Raw genomic sequence first — 18,895 nt, forward strand, 5'->3', positions numbered from 1 at the left:
TTTGTCATTATGGGGTATTGTATGTAGATTGATGAGGGGGAAAATCCATTTAATCCATTTTAGAATAAGGCTGTAACATAGCAAAATGTGGGAAAAGTAATGGGGTCTGAATACATTTGCGCAGTCTTACACAACTTTTTCCCCCTGGCACATTTTCTGGCTGGCACTAGCATTGCCTTCATTGTTGTTTTCCTTAAAAATAATAACTTTGGACATGTGTGCTGTCATGAATCTCCTGTGAAGATCTGAAGGATCAGGTTACAGTCGGTCCGCTCTACAGCGCCCTCACTCTCCCGTTTCTGGCCATTTTGAGACTGTAATCGAACTCACGAACCCACAAAACAATTTCAGCTGTGCTAACATAATTGCAAAAGGGTTTTCTAATGATCAATTAGCCTTTTAAAATGATAAACTTGGATTAGCTAACACAACGTGCCATTGGAACATAGGACTGATGGTTGCTCATAATGGGCCTCTGTACGCCTATGTAGATATTCCATAAAAAATCATCCGTTTCCAGCTAAGATAATCATTTACGACATTATCAAAGTCTACACTGTATTTCTGATCAATTTAATGTTATTTAAATGGACAGAAAATAGCTTTTCTTTCAAAAACAAGGACATTTCTAAGTGACCCCAAACTTTTGAATGGTAATGTATGTATGGAGCATAATGTATTTACAGTTTTATTCACGTTTTCAAGTACTATGGACAATTCATGCATGCCGATTATTGCATAGATTGTAATGGACACCTATGTGTGTAAAATACTTTTTTGAAGGTTGTACTGATTATGATAAGCTAAGCTATTTGCCAGCTATGTGTGATGCCATGTTTGTTGACATTATACACTGCATTCTGGGTGTCACATAAACGTCTGACTGACCAAAGATGTTATAAGAAAATGAGGTGAAGGAATGGTTCACTCATCTTTCGAGTAAACTTCCGGAAATGAATGAAGGGAAGTGAATGATCGTAGACGGCACACCCCCTTCAACATGCATACTGCAAACAGACCAAACGCATCTTGTCTCCTCTTCTTATCTTTGGTTGATGCCAAAAAACAAACATTGTGGCACGCATAAACTACCCATCGTCGGTTTTTACCCCCCCCCGCCCCACCACATGTTGAGGGTCAGTGTGCCGGAGGTGTTGTTGCCTACCCTTACCAACTGGAGGGGTTCAGTCCCAGGGCCCGTAGCTTGGTGATGAGCTTGGAGGGGACTATAGTTTTATGAACAGCATTCTCACATAGTTATGTCCCCTCTTATCCAGGTGGGAAAGGGCAGTGTGAAGTGCAATAGAGATTGCGTCATCTGTGGATCTGTTGGGGTGGTACGCGACTTGGAGTGGGTCTAGGGTGTCTAGGATGAAGGTGTTGATGTTTGTCATGACCAGCCTTTCAAAGCACTTCATTACAGATGTGAGTGCTACAGGGCGATAGTTATTTAGGCAGGATACCTTTGAGCTCTTTGGAACAGTGACAATGGTGGTCATCTGGAAACATGTTGGGATTACAGACTGGGACAAGTATAGATTGAAAATGTCTGTGAAGACACTTGCCAGCTGGTTTGGGAATGCTTTGAGAACGCGCCTTGGTATTCTGTCTGGCCAGGTGGGATTGTGATTGTTAATCTGTTTAAACGTTTTTCTCACATCGGCCACGGGGAGCGAGATCACACAGTCAACCGTCTGCTTCATATGACCACTTCCGTATTGAGCGCATCACTGGTACTTCCTGTTTGAGCTTTTGTCTGTAAACAGGAAGCAGGAGAATGGAGTCATGTCAGATTTGCCAAAGAGAGGACGAGGGAGGGCGTTGTATGCGTTACTGTGGGTAGAATACAAGTGGTCTAGAGTTTTAGCACCCCTAGTGGGGCAGGAGACGTGTTGGTAGAAGTGAAGTAGGACAGTTTTAAGTCTCCCCGCGTTAAAGACTCCACCCGGCAGACAATCTACCTCTGGGTGAGCGGTTTCTTGCTTGTTTATGGCCCCATATACACACACACAGGGTGTCTGAGACATGTTGGCAGAGCAGACGTGCTGGGACTTGAGTGTTTTGCTGATTGGTGAAGAGCATGTGAGCATCGTGTGAAAACAACAAACAGAGTTTGATAAGGCCAGAGAGAGGGCGAAAGGGAGGGCAAATGGGAGGAAAGAAAGAGAGAAAAAGATGGAGAGAGATGGTGATGACATGGATAGGGAGGTGGCGGGAAAGATGTGGAGAGATATAGAGAAAGGAAGAGTAAGCGAGTGACAGAAAGTGAGCTAAATAAAAACGTGAAACGTTGTTTAATTGGTGCTTTATCTCATGCAGATTGCATTATCGACAGTCAATTTCAAACTCTGTGTGTGTGTGTGTGTGTGTGTGTGTGTGTGTGTGTGTGTGTGTGTGTGTGTGGTGTGTGGTGTGTCGCAACCGGTGGGTAGGACAGATGTCAGTAAACATAGTGTGTCTCACTGTGTTTTTATGGAGACATATCAGTCACTGCACACAACACATATCCTTTATGATACAGGAAACACGCTTACATTTGACTCCTATATACACTATATATACAAAAGTATGTGGACACCCCATCAAATTAGTGGATTCGGCTATTTCAGCCACACCCGTTGCTGACAGGTGTATAAAATCGAGCACACAGCCATGCAATCTCCATAGACAACCATTGGCAGTAGAATGGCCTTACTGAATAAGTCAGTGGTTTTCAACGTGGCACCGTCATTAGATGCCACCTTCCTAAAAAGTCAGTTTGTCAAATTTTTGCTATGCTAGAGCTTCCCCGGTCAACTGTAAGTGCTGTTATTGTGAAGTGGAAATCTCTAGGAGCAACAACGTCTCAGCCGCGAAGTAGCATGCCACACAAGCTCACAAAACGGGACCGTCGAGTGCTGAGGCGTGTAGCGTGTAAAAATAGTCTGTCTGGGGTTGCAACACTCACTAGCGAGTTCCACAATGCCTCTGGAAGCAACGTCAGTAAGGGAACTGTTCGTCGGGAGCTTCATGAAATGGGTTTCCATGGCCGAGCAGCCGCACACAAGCCTAAGATCACCACGCGCAATGTCAAGCGCCGGCTAGAGTGGTGTAAAGCTTGCCGCAATTGGACTCTGGATCAGTGGAAACGCGTTTTCTGCAGTGATGAATCCCGCTTCACCACCTGGCAGTCCGACGGACGATTCGGGGTTTGGTAGAGGCCAGGAGAACGCTACCTGCCCGAATGCATAGCGCCAACTGTAAGGTTTGGTGGAGGAGAAACAACGGTCTGGAGAAATGTCCTCTGGTCTGATGAAACAAAAATAGAACTGTTTGGCCATAATGACCATCGTTACGTTTGGAGGAAAAAGGGGGAGGCTTGCAAGCCGAAGAAGACCATCCCAACCGTGAAGCACGGGGGTGGCAGCATCATGTTGTGGGGGTTCTTTGCTGCAGGAGGGACTGGTGCACTTCACAAAATAGATGGCATCATGAGGCAGGAAAATTATGTGGATATATTGAAGCAACATCTCAAGACATCAGTCAGGAAGTTAAAGCTTGGTCGCAAATGGGTCTTCCAAATGGACAATGACCCCACGCATACTTCCAAAGTTGTGGCAAAATGACTTAAGGACAACACAGTCAAGCTATTGAAGTTGCCATCATAAAGCCCTAAATCCCCCCAAAGAATTTGTGGGCAGAACTGAAAAAGCGTGTGCGAGCAAGAAGGCCTACAAACCTGACTCAGTTACACCAGCTCTGTCAGGAAGAATGGGCCAAAATTCACCCAACTTATTGTGGGAAGCTTGTGGAAGGCTACCCGAAACGTTTGACCCAAGTTAAACAATTTAAAGGCAATGCTACCAAATACTAATTGAGTGTATGTAAACTTCTGACCCACTGGGAATGTGATGAAAGAAATAAAAGCTGAAATAAATCATTCTCTCTACTATTATTTCACATTCTTAAAATAAAGCGGTGATCCTAACTGACCTAAGACAGGGAATTTTTACGACGATTAAATGACAGGAATTGTGAAAAACGGAGTTTAAATGTATTTGGCTAAGGTGTATGTAAACTTCCGACGTCAACTGTATGTGTATGCCTTTTGCTCAGTAAAAGGCCACTCTGGATAAGATCTTGGCCCATATTCACAAAGCCTCTCAGAGTAGGAATGCTGGTCTAGGATCAGTTTTGGATACGGCCCTGCGTTACACTGCTAGATGACTATAATCCACATGTCCAGGTCCGTAGCTGTGATGAGAGGTTGTGATAGGGGAGCTATGCAGGGAATGTGAAGTGACATTAGAGGGAGGGGGTTGTGTTGTGTTTAAATACCTTGTGTCTCAGTGACATAAAACAGGCCTCTGATGATGATGCCAGCGGTGAGTTTTATCAGAGGTATCATCCATGCCAAGCAGAGCTGGGTGCACAACCAACTGGACCCAACCCCCCGGCATACCATAGAGCAGAGCAGGCAGTCCTGTCACACCAGGGGCACTGCCCATTTATGTGGCATCTCTGCTCTTTTACCCTCATCCTTTACCTCTAGATAAAAGGAGGAGGGGAGGGGGAACATAAACATAAACACTTCAGCCAGAGACTCCAGCCATTTTTTGCTAGCTAAATAGTTCCTGTTTTGCTTCAGCCTTTGAAATGCCACGGCCCTGAGCGCAAAACAGTTTATAACAAGGAATGGGATAGGGGAGGTAGAGGCGGAGGGGGTTTGAAGTGGATGCTCTGAATTCTTGAGAGGCACAAAGCTGCTTTGATAGAGACAAACTGCACGGAACGATGTCTGTGGATGGCCTGCCGTTTGTCTGCATCAACCCCCAACTCACTTACACACAGACACATACCCCACCCTATACCTACTGCCTCGAGGGGAACGAGGTTGGTCAGGCAGGTCTTATAGGGACAAACACACACACATCATCCACTCAGCGGGGAAAGGGACACACAGGTCATCAGAGGTGCTCCTTATTGCATGGCCCGGTCAAGTGGCAGGTCGAATCTGATTAAGGATCCACTCAGCCTCTGTTCTAGGGGCTTAATTACCTAATTATCACACACACACACACACACACACGCACATAAAAACACACACACACACGTTTGTTTCACTGTCCTTGTGGGGACCAAACAATTTATTCCTATTCAAAATCCTATTTTCCCTAACCCTTAACCCTTGACCTTAACCATAACATTACCCCTAACTCTTAACCCTAACCCTAAACCTAACCCCTAAGTCGAAAATAGCCTTTCCCCTTGTTAGGACCGGTGAAATGTCCCCACTTGTCCAAATTTTCTTTGTTTAACTATCCTCGTGTGGTCTTCTGGTCCACACAAGGATAATAAAACCAAAAACACACACACATGCAACCATACACACACACACACTCGAGAGCCCCACAATCTGCTTCTGCACTGGACACACACACAAAATACTCATTGGGTATCTCACCCAGGTAGGCCCAATGTATGATGCAAGCCAGCCAGGGACACACCCACAACTCTCAGGTTTAGTGATCAAAACATCTACGTCCAAAGATGAGTGTTTAACAAGTACAATCCAGTGAACATGTTACTTCTATCGGCCTGCGTAAAAACCACACACTAACCACTCGATCCATGCGTCCAGAGATCAGACCTGAAATTGAGATAATCTACTAGAATTGTTCCCTATCAACCTCATTTAGTACATCCTTTAGTTGAAACATCACCGTGGAGCCACTTGACATGGGCAGCCGTGTCATCTCCATACTGAGAGGTTCTTGACACAAGCAACCCTGCTTCTGGGCCTTTAATCTTTCCACAGGCCTGGTTCACCATGCACTTACTAAGCTTTTGCAGGCCTGTGCTACTTGTGGGATTGTCGGAATGTTCTTAACCAGTGTGAACTTCGGACAGATCCAAGCCGCTCATCACACTTTGGCGAGGACGTGTCACAGTAAACCTTGGGCCGGGGTTGAGACGATACAACAGACGCAGAGACAGTGAATCTAGCACTGGGGTTGAGAGATAGTGAGAGATAGTGAATCTAGCACTGATGTTGCTTTCCCCCACACTGACCATCCAGGATGAGGAAGAGAATGATACGATGCTGCTGGACTGGGACATGGTTGATGATAAATTGTCCCTTATGTCATAGTGATGAAATGATGATCGATCTATTGATGTGTTTAGGAGGGGGAGTTGTGTGCTACCTCTGTAAAAGTGAGTGAGAAGATTAATAGTTGAACAAGTACTACCGAGCAAGATCTGAGAGAAGGAGAGAGAGAGAGAAAGAGAGATGGGGGGGAGGTGGCGAGGGAAAGAAAGAGAGAAAGAAGGCGAATGAGAGAGAGAGAGAGAGAGAGAGAGAGAGAGAGAGAGAGAGAGAGAGAGAGAGAGAGAGAGAGAGAGAGAGAGAGAGAGAGAGAGAGAGAGAGAGAGAGAGAGAGAGAGAGAGAGAGAGAGAGAGAGAGAGAGAGAGAGAGAGAGAGAGAGAGAGAGAGAGAGAGAGAGAAAGGGAGAGAGAAAGGGAGAGAAAGGGAGAGAGAAAGACTGAGAGAAAAATACTGATGCAGAAAGGGAGTAATGTTAAGTGATATTAATTGAAGAAAAGAAAATGTGCTAGAGAGACAGCTATAGATAGAGGCCTTGGAGAGTGGGGCTCAAACACCTCTGCACTTCAGCCTGGTGGACCCACTGATCAGGCTGTACACACTCACAGGCCTTCACACAGTACAGCTCTTTATTCACCCTAACACACTCAGGCCTTAACACACTGCAATGTTTCAGAGAAAGTCTACAGAAAGAGAGAGAAAAATAGAGAGAGACAGGGGAGAGGAAGGGACAAGGGAGTGAGAGAGAGATGGGGGAGAGGAAGAGACAGGGTACAGAGAGATAGGGAAGAGGAAGAGAGGAGGGAAACAGAGAGAGAGAGAGAGAGAGAGAGAGAGAGAGAGAGAAAGACAGACAGAGAAAACATACTGTATCACCAGATAGTCTAGTTCAGGAAGAGAGACCCCAGTCCCCCACTGCAAACAGGAAGTGCCTTTGTTGTGATTAGGCCAAATAGCTTGAGTGTTGTTTGTCTGATTCTGTTGCTCTGTTAGTGTGTGTTCCTCATACTCTCCTCTACACACACACACACACACACACACATACCGGCACACACACAAACACTTATTAGACAAACACACGCACAGCTACATCTCGTTCATTGACAGTCTGGTGCACTCGGCTACACATTCAGAGTGAATGGTACGCTCAAAAAAGAGTAATGGAAAAATCTATACTGGAGTCCGGATATTTCTGGACCAAGCGGTCGCCTGGCGCTCTTCATTGGCTACCGACGGTCACCACACACTGTGACCACATGTCAATGACCGCGACACTGAGTGCACTGGGGCAGAAAGAACCAGATTATTGTAGGCCTACAGCAAGACCATTAGGCTATGGTTGCAGTAATACTATTTCACTATGATTTATGACACATTTGTATCTTACAGTTTGCATTTTGGACAACAATTTACTGTAGGTGTCTTATGCATGTATTCATGTAAAGCCTTTATAAATAGTTATGAGTCAAGGCATGAGATGTAATATGACCGTTTATAACGGGTGTTAAAAATGACTGTTCATCCAGTCATATGGTCTAACATCAACTGTTAATAACAACTGCTATTGTACAGTCTGCATGACAACATACATCATGTGTTTTTACATTCTACACAAGAATCTACATACCAGGGTGTCATGTCATTTACCAACCTGTGTGTCACATTATTACATTGAATGGAATGATGGGCACCATAACCATGTCATATGCCCTTATAGAGTGTGTACAGACAGCTTAAGTAAAGTGCAATTCATTTGAGGGGTTGTGAAACAGTGAATGTGCTTAGATCAATTCCTCAGTACACACAGCATGTCACCCGGAACGCCTAGTAAATGTACCGTTAATCCCTGTCATTTCGGTAGATCGGTAGAAATGGTCGGATAAATTGGAAGCTTCCGCAAACTTGAAACTCACACTCCTATGGTTTTTACTATAATACCCTTTTTTTAAAATTTATTGTGTGAACAAGGTCTTGTGAAAAGAACGTGCCCCTCGCCTAGGGAAATCAAATGCCCGTCCAACTGATTCGTTCTGGTGCCGGCCCTAAATCCCACTCTTCTTCTTCCAATTTCAGCAATATGATTAGCTGAAACAAGAGCTCTCAATAACTTTACATCGGATCTGCAAATTGTCTACTTGTGTCGGCGAATCATACAGCTGAAATTTCACGAACAGTTTGGAGATCCATTGAAACGTTACGGAGCTTTTGTGCCAGCGAATCATATCGCTGAAATCGGGAAGAAGGGTGAGATTGACATTAAATGGGAGAAGAGTTATTGGCTCATGTTGCAAACCTAGCTAGCTACTCAGCAAATAACATGGATAGCTAACAATAGCTTGAGTTAAATAACGTGTATTAACAGGAAACGGTCATTGCGTTTAAAGTGTAGGAGGATGCTAATGTGCTACAGAGGAGTATGTTTTTTAATTCCAACTGTAGCTAGTGAAGTTAGCTAGCTAGCTAGCCATCGGTAGGTTGATGTTGCAATTCTTAAGTACATCTGTGCTCCCATTTGCCCATGTTTCTCACTAGTGTGTGATGCGGCCCACAATTCTGTGCGTTCCTCCATGTAGGGATTCCTGCATCTGCAAAGCTGTCGTCAAGGAAAAGGGTGGCTACTTTGAAGAATCTCAAATATAAAAAAAGATTTTGATTTGTTGAACACTTTTTCTGGTTACTAAATGATTCCATATATGTGTTATTTCATAGTTTTGATGTTTTCAATATTATTCTACAGTGTAGAAAATAGTCAAAAATAAAGAATAAAAAACTCTGGACTGGTACTGTATATTTAATATACTCTATATACACATATCAAATATTACTGCCCACTAAAGCTTCACATCTCTTCCTTCTTTCATGGTGAATACGATCTGTATGATGTTGTATAGGTACAGTTACACAAGCTAGTAGGAGTCGCCATAGACCTGAATGACCAGAGAGCTGACTGAGCCTATTACCAGAGCTCTGGAGATTTATGAGCAGTCAAATTCTGTATTTTACACAGAGGAAATTACTCACAACTATATATAGTGCTGTGTGACTTTGGTCACTACACCTGTGCTATACCCTAACCCATGGGCACTGTGTTTTATTGTAACAAGGGGCCCTCCTTTACTTTTTATCCTCCATGGTAATGCAGAGATTATAGTTGTTCCACAGTGACCTCCCACTAGTACCGGCTGGGTTGGGAGTCGACCACAAAGGCAGACAGAGAGAGAATGTAGGAGTCTCTCCCACTGAAGAGACTCTCCCACTCAGTGGGATGACGGCGCCCTCAGCAACACATCCAACCTGTGGTTTGGGTGTCTGACTCATTCACCGTAGCAGTGATGTTACATCAGTCTTCCCAATTAAAACGAGTGCCCTCTTACACAAGCTTGATTAGGAAGGCCAATCTTCTGGTTTCTTGGATGGCTTGAGTTCGTGTATGCATGCACGTTCACGTGTGTCCTTACAAAATCCTGTTTAGTTTTTATCTTGGACAGCTGAATATGGCCAATGTCTTGTCAATGCTGATTGGTGGTAATTGCCAACCTCCTGATTGTCAAACACTATTATTGGGGCAATTCCACTGGATGAACCAAACCGTGGCGGGCCGTGCCGGAACCAGAACAAGCTAGCCTTGTTGGTTCTTGTTTGTTTTCCATTTGCCGTTGAACTGTAAACAGGACTAGGTTACATTTTCGGGAAAAAACTGTCCGTGAAAATTTTAAGACAGCGACCGATGACGCAATTCGACAGCGACATTGTTGTGATCCTCGGTGACTGGCATTTTTAAGTATGGAGGAGTTAACCGGGCTATTTTGTGCCATCCTTTTAATTTGTATTAACGGGCAGCAATCTAGACTGAACGAGAGGAGACAGCTGAAAAGAGATAGAGAAATACACAATGTGTCACGTTCCTGACCTGTTTTCTGTTGTTTTTGTATGTGTTAGTCGGTCAGGGCGTGAGTGTGGGTGGGCATTCTATGTTATGTGTTTCTATGTTGGTTAATGGGTGACCTGATATGGTTCTCAATTAGAGGCAGGTGGTTTTCATCTCCTCTGATTGAGAACCATATTAAGGTAGGTGGTTTCACATTGTTTGTTGTGGGTGGTTGTCTTCCGTGTCTGTGTCTGTTTGCACCACACGGGACTGTTTCGTTTTGTTCGTTTTGTTCGTTTTGTTCGTTTTGGTCTATTTTCCTGTTCGTGCGTTCTTCGGTTTTATGTAAGTTCTTATGTTCAGGTCAGTCTACGTCGTTTGTTGTTTTGTATCAATTCAAGTGTTCTTCGTGTTTTCGGTTTTGTTTAATAAATTACTATGTCCTATCACAACGCTGCGCCTTGGTCCAATCTCTCACCACAAGACGACCGTTACACAATGTAAGTGATCATCATGCGAGGATCGCTTCAGCCGGTTGAAAGACCAGCTTACGAAACAAATGCTCCGTCAGAGGTACGGTATGTGTTTGTATCTGTCTTTGTGAATTCTTCAAAACTTATTTGGATTGAGGCCAGCCATTAGTTTCTTGCAATAAGATGCAGTCCTGCAATACGGTATTACTCTTGCAGTATGCTGTGTGTGATAGGACCCTAGGAAGTATGCACAATGTATCTATCTAGCTAGCTACATAATGGGTATCCGTCTTTGTGATAGATATACATTGTACATACCTAAGCCTACATATTGCAAGAGTAACAATGCAGGACTGCACCTTATTGCAAGTGTAATAGCTAGCTGTCCTCCTTCAATACCGCAAGAGTAATTTAGCATTCGTATGAGAAACACTTCCTGACCTAATCAGATAAGTAATCAAACATTATTATCTCCACCTATGCTATGGTGAGTTGATGTCCCATTGACAAACAAACACAATGTTTAATGAACGATTTTCTCTTTTTTCCTCCTTTTGATTTTCTCAGACGCCCAACTCCACCAACACAGTTTGGACAACAAAGCGCCTGGACCAAAACCAAACTATTAGCATGACAGACCAAGCCTGGCCACTTAGCTCAGTGGGTCTCTCCTTTTTTTGGTTACTATACCCCCTATCACATGATTTTACCCTTAGGGATTAATAAAGTACTGATATACTCCCTTATGTTCATTTTACCATTAGACATATGTTCTTATGAGTTTCGTTTTTTTACTTCCTGTGAATAACCTACTACACAATTGTATCTTCTATGTTCGACCAATGTTTGTTGTTTAATAAGTGTGTAAATCATGTCTAATCTTTATTTCCTACATTTAAAATCAACACAAGCATGTTTAAGACGTTTATTGCTCCAAATAATGTATATTATTAATGTATATTATTGTAATTGTTTAACAGTAGGCTAAATTCAATTAACAGTAATTGAAAGTCACATTCACAATGCTTTCGGTGTAGCTCAAATTTATAAAAAAAATGAAAAAACGTATTTTACATAGGAACTTCAGCCAGTTTAGTCTAGTGACATGTCTGATCACCTTTTATGGCTTGGACAAACTGTCCAAATACAGCTATGTAGTTATTAAACAAGGCGTTCTGTGTCATCTCAGCAGCACTTGCTGTCCTGTCTGCTGCACTGGCTGCTGCCTCATCTTCACACAGCTGATTAAAGAGCTGATCCTGCTGCTGACACTGGGCCTCAAGTGACTCCGGGTATGAGTCCTCAGTCTCACTCACGAAATTCAGGTATTCACTGGTTTTGCTTGCAGTGTGTTTTCTCTTCCCCTGGGGAAATATTTAGGCAGAAGTAATGACATGTAAAGGTCAGGAATGATGAGGTACACACACCAAAGCAAACCTGAGGGCAGCAAGTGTGAGTGCAGTTTTGTTCTCCAACCGTAACTGTCTCATCAAATGTATTAAATATTTTTCAGCAAAGGCCAGTGTAGGGCCAACCAGATCTACTGTACCAACCAGATATACCAATGATGGTATATTGGGTATTGGGCCATAATTTGATTAATTGAATCAGTGTTACAGTATTATATATAAATTCCTAGATCCACACTCCTTGAATAATGTTTAGGAGCAGAATCCTGCCATGACAAAAGCCCTCTGTGGATGAGATTGCCCACCCCTGTTGAAGACTGCTGTCGAACATAGAAGATACATAGAAGATACAAAGGTGTGATTAGGGCGAAGCAATTGACAGTGAACTGTTGACCAACCAAGAATGGACCCTTGGTGCCTGGGGGTGCACGGCTCAGGGGTTGCGGGAGCATTGATTGTGTCGCTGGACGCTGGGTGTCTGGGGGTGCAGAGCTCCGAGGTTGTAGGTTCACTAATCCTAGTAAAAATTCCCTGTCTTAGGTCAGTTAGTATCACCACTTTATTTTAAGAATGTGAAATATCAGAATAATAGTAGAGAGAATTATTTATTTCAGCTTTTATTTCTTTCATCACATTCCCAGTGGGTCAGAAGTTTACATACACTCAATTAGTATTTGGTAGAATTGCCTTTAAATGGTTTAACTTGGGTCAAACGTTTCACGTAGCCTTCCACAAGCTTTCCACAATGAGTTGGGTGAATTTTGGCAAATTCCTCCTGACAGAGCTGGTGTAACTGAGTCAGGTATGTAGGCCTCCTTGCTCGCACATGCTTTTTCAGTTCTGCTCACACATTTTCTATAGGATTGAGGTCAGGGCTTTGTGATGACCACTCCAATACCTTGACTTTGATGTCCTTAAGCCATTTTGAAACCACCACTTTGGAAGTATGCTTGGGGTCATTGTCCATTTGGAAGACCCATTTGCGACCAAGCTTTAACTTCCTGACTGATGTCTTGAGATGTTGCTTCAATATATCCATGTCATTTTCATGCCTTATGATGCCATTTATTTTGTGAAGTGCACCAGTCCCTCCTGCAGCAAAAAACCTCCACAACATGATGCTGCCACCCCTGTGCTTCATGGTTGGGATGGTATTCCTCGGCTTGCAAGCGTCCCCCTTTTTCCTCCAAACATAACAATGGTCCTTATGGCCAAACAGTTCTATTTTTGTTTCATCAGACCAGAGGACATTTCTCCAAAAAGTACGATCTTTGTCCCCATGTGCAGTTGCAAACCGTAGTCTGGCTTTTTTATGGCGGTTTTGGAGCAGTGGCTTCTTCCTTGCTGAGCGGCCTTTCAGGTTATGTCGATATAGGACTCGTTTTACGGTGGATATAAATACTTTTGTACCTGTTTCCTCTTGCATCTTCACAAGGTCCTTTGCTGTTGTTCTGGGATTGATTTGCACTTTTCGCACCAAAGTACATTCATCTCTAGGAGACAGAACTCGTCTCCTTCCTGAGCGGTATGACGGCTGCGTGGTCGCATGGTGTTTGTACTTGCATACTATTGTTTGTACAGATGAACGTAATACCTTTGGAAATTGCTCCCAAGGATGAAGTAGACTTTTCTGATATCTTGGCTGATTTCTTTTGATTTTCCCATGATGTCAAGCAAAGAGGCAATGAGTTTGAAGGTAGGCCTTGAAATACATCCACAGGTACACCTCCAATTGACTCAAATTATATCAATTAGCCTATCAGAAGCTTCTAAAGCCATGACATCATTTGCTGGAATGTTCCAAGCTGTTTAAAGGCACAGTCAACTTAGTGTATGTAAACTTCTGACCCACTGGAATTGGGATACAGTGAGTGAAGTGAAATAACCTGTGTGTAAACAATTGTTGGAAAAATTACTTTTGTCATTCACAAAGTAGATGTCCTAACCGACTTGCCAAAACTGTATTTTGTCAACAAGAAATTTGTGGAGTGGTTGAAAAACGAGTTTTAATGACTCCAACCTAAGTGTATGTAAACTTCCGACTTCAACTGTATGTGATTAACATGAATGTAAGCTTTCATGCAGGATATACAGTACATGCATTTGATACGTGTGTGTGTGAATATATGAATGTATAGTATTACAAACGGTATATTTGTTTTTACTACAATAAAATATGCAAATCAAAAAATATGTATGTATTGGAAAGGCAGCGTGTTTTGTAGATGTGTTATTACTTAACTATGCACAAAGTTGTGTAGTAGCAGCTGCAGTTGCCTCAGACCTATGAAACATACAAAGTAACTGAGTGTCCTGAATAATGAAATTCAGATGTCCAATGGACCCCTAAGAGGCCCTACTTTTTAAGGGGCTAATCCAAACTTCCACTGAAGTCTTCCTACGAATTTTCACTTGGTCAAGGCATTCATATCAATGGGAGACTGAGTGAAAATTCTACTTAAGTGGAAGTTAGGATTCGCCCTGAAGAGCAGAGGACGTTGGAAAGAACTAGATAGCTAACGGCCTACTACTGTAAGAGACATGACAAGTAGATTACCCTAGTAGTCTCTCTGTCTGTCTGTCTGTTACGCACAGCATTGGATTTTCTATGTTTTTGCTGACCTAGTGCCGGACTCCCAACTCCCACAATATACTGTATTGGCAAAACAAAGGCTTTTCCTATATCTAGCCCTCTTGTCTCAGTGTCCGGTTGTGTGTTACTCTCTGTTCTCTGTTGTTCCCCAGGCCATGCTACCCCAGAAACCCAAACCCACACATGTCCTTTCCCTCGTCCTTAGGATCTGTGCTCCTTCTTTCCTCTCTGGGCAGACATTGTCCCGGCTCCAGCTCTCCTCTCTGCTACCATACAAACACACACACACACAGATACATACACACGCATGCTGCGCACACATTCTTTGCACACGGACACCCCTGTTTAAAAAAACTAAACCGGGTGGCAGCCAAAAAAAGAGAGAAAGAATAGAACAGAAACTGTATGACTGCCATCCCTCTCTCGCACAATCACCTGCCTCTCTTCCCCCGCCTCCTCTCATTCTCTCCCTCTCTCTGAGACGACATTACTGCAGCAGAGAGACAAACATCGTGCGGTTTAGAGAGAAGAACTAACTTTGATTTGGCGTATCTTCGCGAGTCTCTCTGCGAGTGTTTGATTGCCACGGTGACAAGGGGTATGTATGTGTGAGAGAGTTTCCACGTGTGTGCACTGTGCAGTCTTTGTGTGTGTGTGTTCCTTTGCCTTGCCTGTATCTTTCCAAGACTGAATCAGACTGTTATGAAACATCCCTTGGTTTTGGCAGCTCTCTGTCCCTTGATAGAAAGTAGAATGCACACACACACACACAGCCCTCCCCACGTCCTCCTGCCCCATGCATTGGTCGGGGTACGCAGAGTTGAACAGTGGTGGGGGTCGTAGGGTGTGTGTGTCTGAATGTGTGTGTGTGTGCATGCTATTGCTCAACACATAGAGAAACAGCGTCTTATATGGTTCCCATCTGTGCGGAGCTGGCCCGCTAACCCTCCATCCAGCAGCCTGGAATGTTTGGTGATCAACCCCACTGGAAAGCTCCATTTATCAATACACACTCCCAGCCCCCTCAGGAGACTAACATATTCCACAGAGCAGGAAAGGCCTCACCCAAGGAAGAGAGGTTCAAATTCCACAGCTGATACAAAAACAGAGCAGAGGAACTGATGTCAACACTATCTGAACATCCCACCGTTCACATCTCATGAAGTGGAAAGTCAGACAGGGAGACAGGGAGAGAGAGACAGGGAGAGAGAGAGAGAGAGAGAGAGAGAGAGAGGGCGAGAGAGACAGGGCGAGAGAGACAGTAGAGAGAAGGGAGAGAGAGAGAGAGGACAGGGTGAGAGAAACAGGGAGAGAGAAACAGGGAGAGAGAGAGAAGAGACAGGGAGAGAGAGACAGGGAGAGAGAGACAGAGAGAGAGAGAGAGACAGAGAGAGAGCGAGAGAGAGAGAGAGAGAGACGAGAGAGAGACAGAGAAGAGACAGAGAGAGAGCAGACAGACAGCAGACACGACAGAAGACAGACAGACAGACAGACAGACAGACAGACAGACAGACAGACCGACAGACAGACAGACAGACAGAGAAGGAGAAGAGAGAGAGAGGAGAGAGGAGAGAGAGAGAGAGAGAGAGAGAGAGGAGAGAGAGAGGAGAGAGAGAGAGAGAGAGAGGAGAGAGAGGAGAAGATAGAGACAGGGAGAGAGAGAGAGGACAGGGAGAAGAGAGAGGAGACGGGGAGAGAGAGAGAGAGAGAGGAGAGGAGAGAGAGAGAGAGAGACAGACAGAGGAGAGGAGAGAGAGAGGGAGAGAGAGAGGGAGAAAGAGAACAGGGAGAGAGAGGAGAGGAGAGAGAGAGACGGGTGAGAGAGAGAGACAGGGTGAGAGAGAGAGAGAGAGAGAGAGAGAGAGAGAGAGAGAGAGAGAGAGAGAGATTTTGGTCACACATGCTACTAAATATTTGACCTTTTAAATGTCCATTTCGAAGAAAAAAAATGTTGATCCTTCTGAAACTTTAGTACTATGTCAAGCAACAAGTTGTTGACAAAAAAAATCTGAAAACATAAATATGGAGCTATCCCAGATTTATCCCCTTAGGGGCTTGGCAGCCACTATAACAAACAAAAACAAAAAAATATATATATATAATAATTCAAATACATATTTAGCTCCCAGTCAATGTCAGTATACCAAGACGAGAGTCTCATCTTTCAGATGCAATTGGAACCGAGTAGATAGCCCATTCAGTTCCAAAGACAGAGCTTAAAGTCTGATGGCACTGGCGCCCATATCGCCTATATCGCCCATATCAGTGGCCATCTTAGGTCGCACTGGTATGTCAGATTAGCTCAATCGTCCGTTTCTCAGCCTCTGAGTGTAACAGAAACACAACACTTTGAATGAATAACAGACACATGTTCATAACAAGTGGCCATGGATGACACTTATAAAAAATAAAAAAGATCTGTACAAAACATGAAAAACATGTATATGTTGAAATATCACATTTTGCAATTGTGACATTTTTATTTGGGGGAATTTAAACCATTTAGACCTACTTTCTGTCTGTTTGACAGAAAGTGTATTTTTGCCATCATTTACAATTTGGGGTAATAAAATGTTAAAGGACTCACTATTCATAGATAGTGTCATACAGTGGTGAATAATTATAAAGTAGGCCTCGCTAATTGGTACACAACACAAAATAAAAAAAGTTGCGTTTAATTATTCATGTAATAGCCTAAGGTAGGTTGCAAGTAACAGCAAAATATAGGTGTATTCAACACGCTTAAACGGTTATGCAATCCAATGTGAGTGTGGTCAGTTACTTCTGTTTCCTTTTTGGTGCATTGTTTATTCTTGTGATAAGACCTAGGCTAAATTCTGTAATTATGGCACTCAACCAGGTGCTTACCTTCAATGGTCATTCGCCTCTGGAATCTTTAGTGTTCTGCGTCGTCCACTTCACAATCCTCGCTTTCCCTTTATTTAAGTTAGTTTGGACAGCGCTCGTCTATTTCTCTTTCCATTTAGCTGCAAGGCACAACACACAATAGCTATTCAGTAAGCTACATTCCTGTATGATACGACATTTGTGAACACTTCATTTCTACTGGCAAGTTTTCCTTCTTGGTGAGACTTGACCCCTGTCTTTAGATGCCTTTTTCGGAGTGGTTTTGCTGAGACCACTACGCTCTGAAACCCTCCGGACCTTTCAGACGCCAGAAGGAATGTAATTACATGGAGCCTATTGCATATTGCAAAAAGTGCAGACAATTTGTATTTTCCGGATATAGTATTAAAATGATGAAAGTGTTATCCAATAACAGTCGCTATCAGGGCTGTCGACTCAGTCAACGCTGGCTGTTTTTCGTCCGTCTCTCTGTCTGGGTGTTCACTGGTGCTGATGCGAGTTTTTCCACTTTCCTTTTGTTTCTTTCAAACCTAAACAGGGGCTTTGTAGAAGCTTGCGCCCTACTTTCCTTGTCTAATTCCTTCTCTTGCCTCTACCAAGACAACGCTGAAGAATACATATAATTTTCCGGATATTTCTTATTCGCCTATTATCTATTCTAACCAGTGACTGGTCTTTTACAACGTTCATCCAAATCGAACTATTGCCTACGCGCAAATGTGATCGCAATTAAGCCTATGACGAAAACAAACGTGGTATCCACACCGTGCATTGCTTTTACCTAAATAAAGGCTATACCAGTATTTATTTGTCAATGATGTAGGCTAATTTTGAGACAAAAAAAAGTACATCTCAATTCCTTGTTTCACCGCATCCCTTCTCCAATCACACCCCATTCAACGCGATAGTGCATGCGTTGCAAGACTGCCATGTATCCTCACCAAATTGGCCCGAAGTTCCTCGAGTCTCTGTGGTCTCGCCGTCCTGTCTCTCGCTCTCTGTTGCCACATGCTGTAGATGAACCCAGTTTCGCTCCAGCCCAGCCAGCGACGAAACGCCAGTGCCTATCAACGAGAGCCGTGACGGTGACGACAGCCTGGCGCCAGTTCGCGAACGATTGGTTCTTTTTGAACGACTCTTTCTACTGACTCGAGAGTCATGATTCGTTTTTCTGAGTGACTCGTTAATTTTAGCCGTTTGTTCGATCTGCTGGCCGCAATGAATTATACAGCAGGGTTAATACTCGCCCATCCGTTGACTCTAGAGACGTGCTCCAACCAACAACTGGCTGTCTGGTCCGACGTTATGGGTCTGGCTCGCCCTACCGTACCGTGTTGCCCGTCGAAATTAAATATTTAAATATTTATCAGTTATTTGACCGAGACGCGCGCGGCCAGAAAGACGCATAAATCTCAGTTAAAGCGTCCGAGCGAGCGAAACAGCGCCCCTCTGTCTCAGTATGTGTAGACTATGTATCTGATGCTGTCTGGACAAAAAGAGCAGCCTGTGGCATGCCATACTATTTCTGTCCAGACAGCATCACATAGATGGACTACATATAGTAAGACAGAGGTGCACTGTTTCGCTCGCTAGTTTCA

At 43.7% G+C, this 18,895-nt stretch overlaps 1 protein-coding gene across 1 annotated transcript in view; it reads right to left on the reverse strand.

Annotated features, from left to right (window-relative positions):
* Positions 1-18,508, reverse strand: part of LOC111957764 (rho-related BTB domain-containing protein 2-like) — an 88,116-nt gene extending 69,608 nt beyond the window's left edge. The window contains exons 1-2 of the mRNA XM_023978746.2: positions 18,239-18,508; positions 17,298-17,416 (exon numbers count right to left, since the gene is read on the reverse strand). The gene's annotated coding sequence lies outside the window, so the exon portion shown is untranslated. The remainder of the gene's footprint in view (positions 1-17,297; positions 17,417-18,238) is intronic.
* Positions 18,509-18,895: the final 387 nt, after the last annotated feature.

The sequence above is a fragment of the Salvelinus sp. IW2-2015 genome, linkage group LG33, assembly GCF_002910315.2.
Source record: "Salvelinus sp. IW2-2015 linkage group LG33, ASM291031v2, whole genome shotgun sequence".
Lineage (NCBI taxonomy): Eukaryota > Metazoa > Chordata > Actinopteri > Salmoniformes > Salmonidae > Salvelinus > Salvelinus sp. IW2-2015.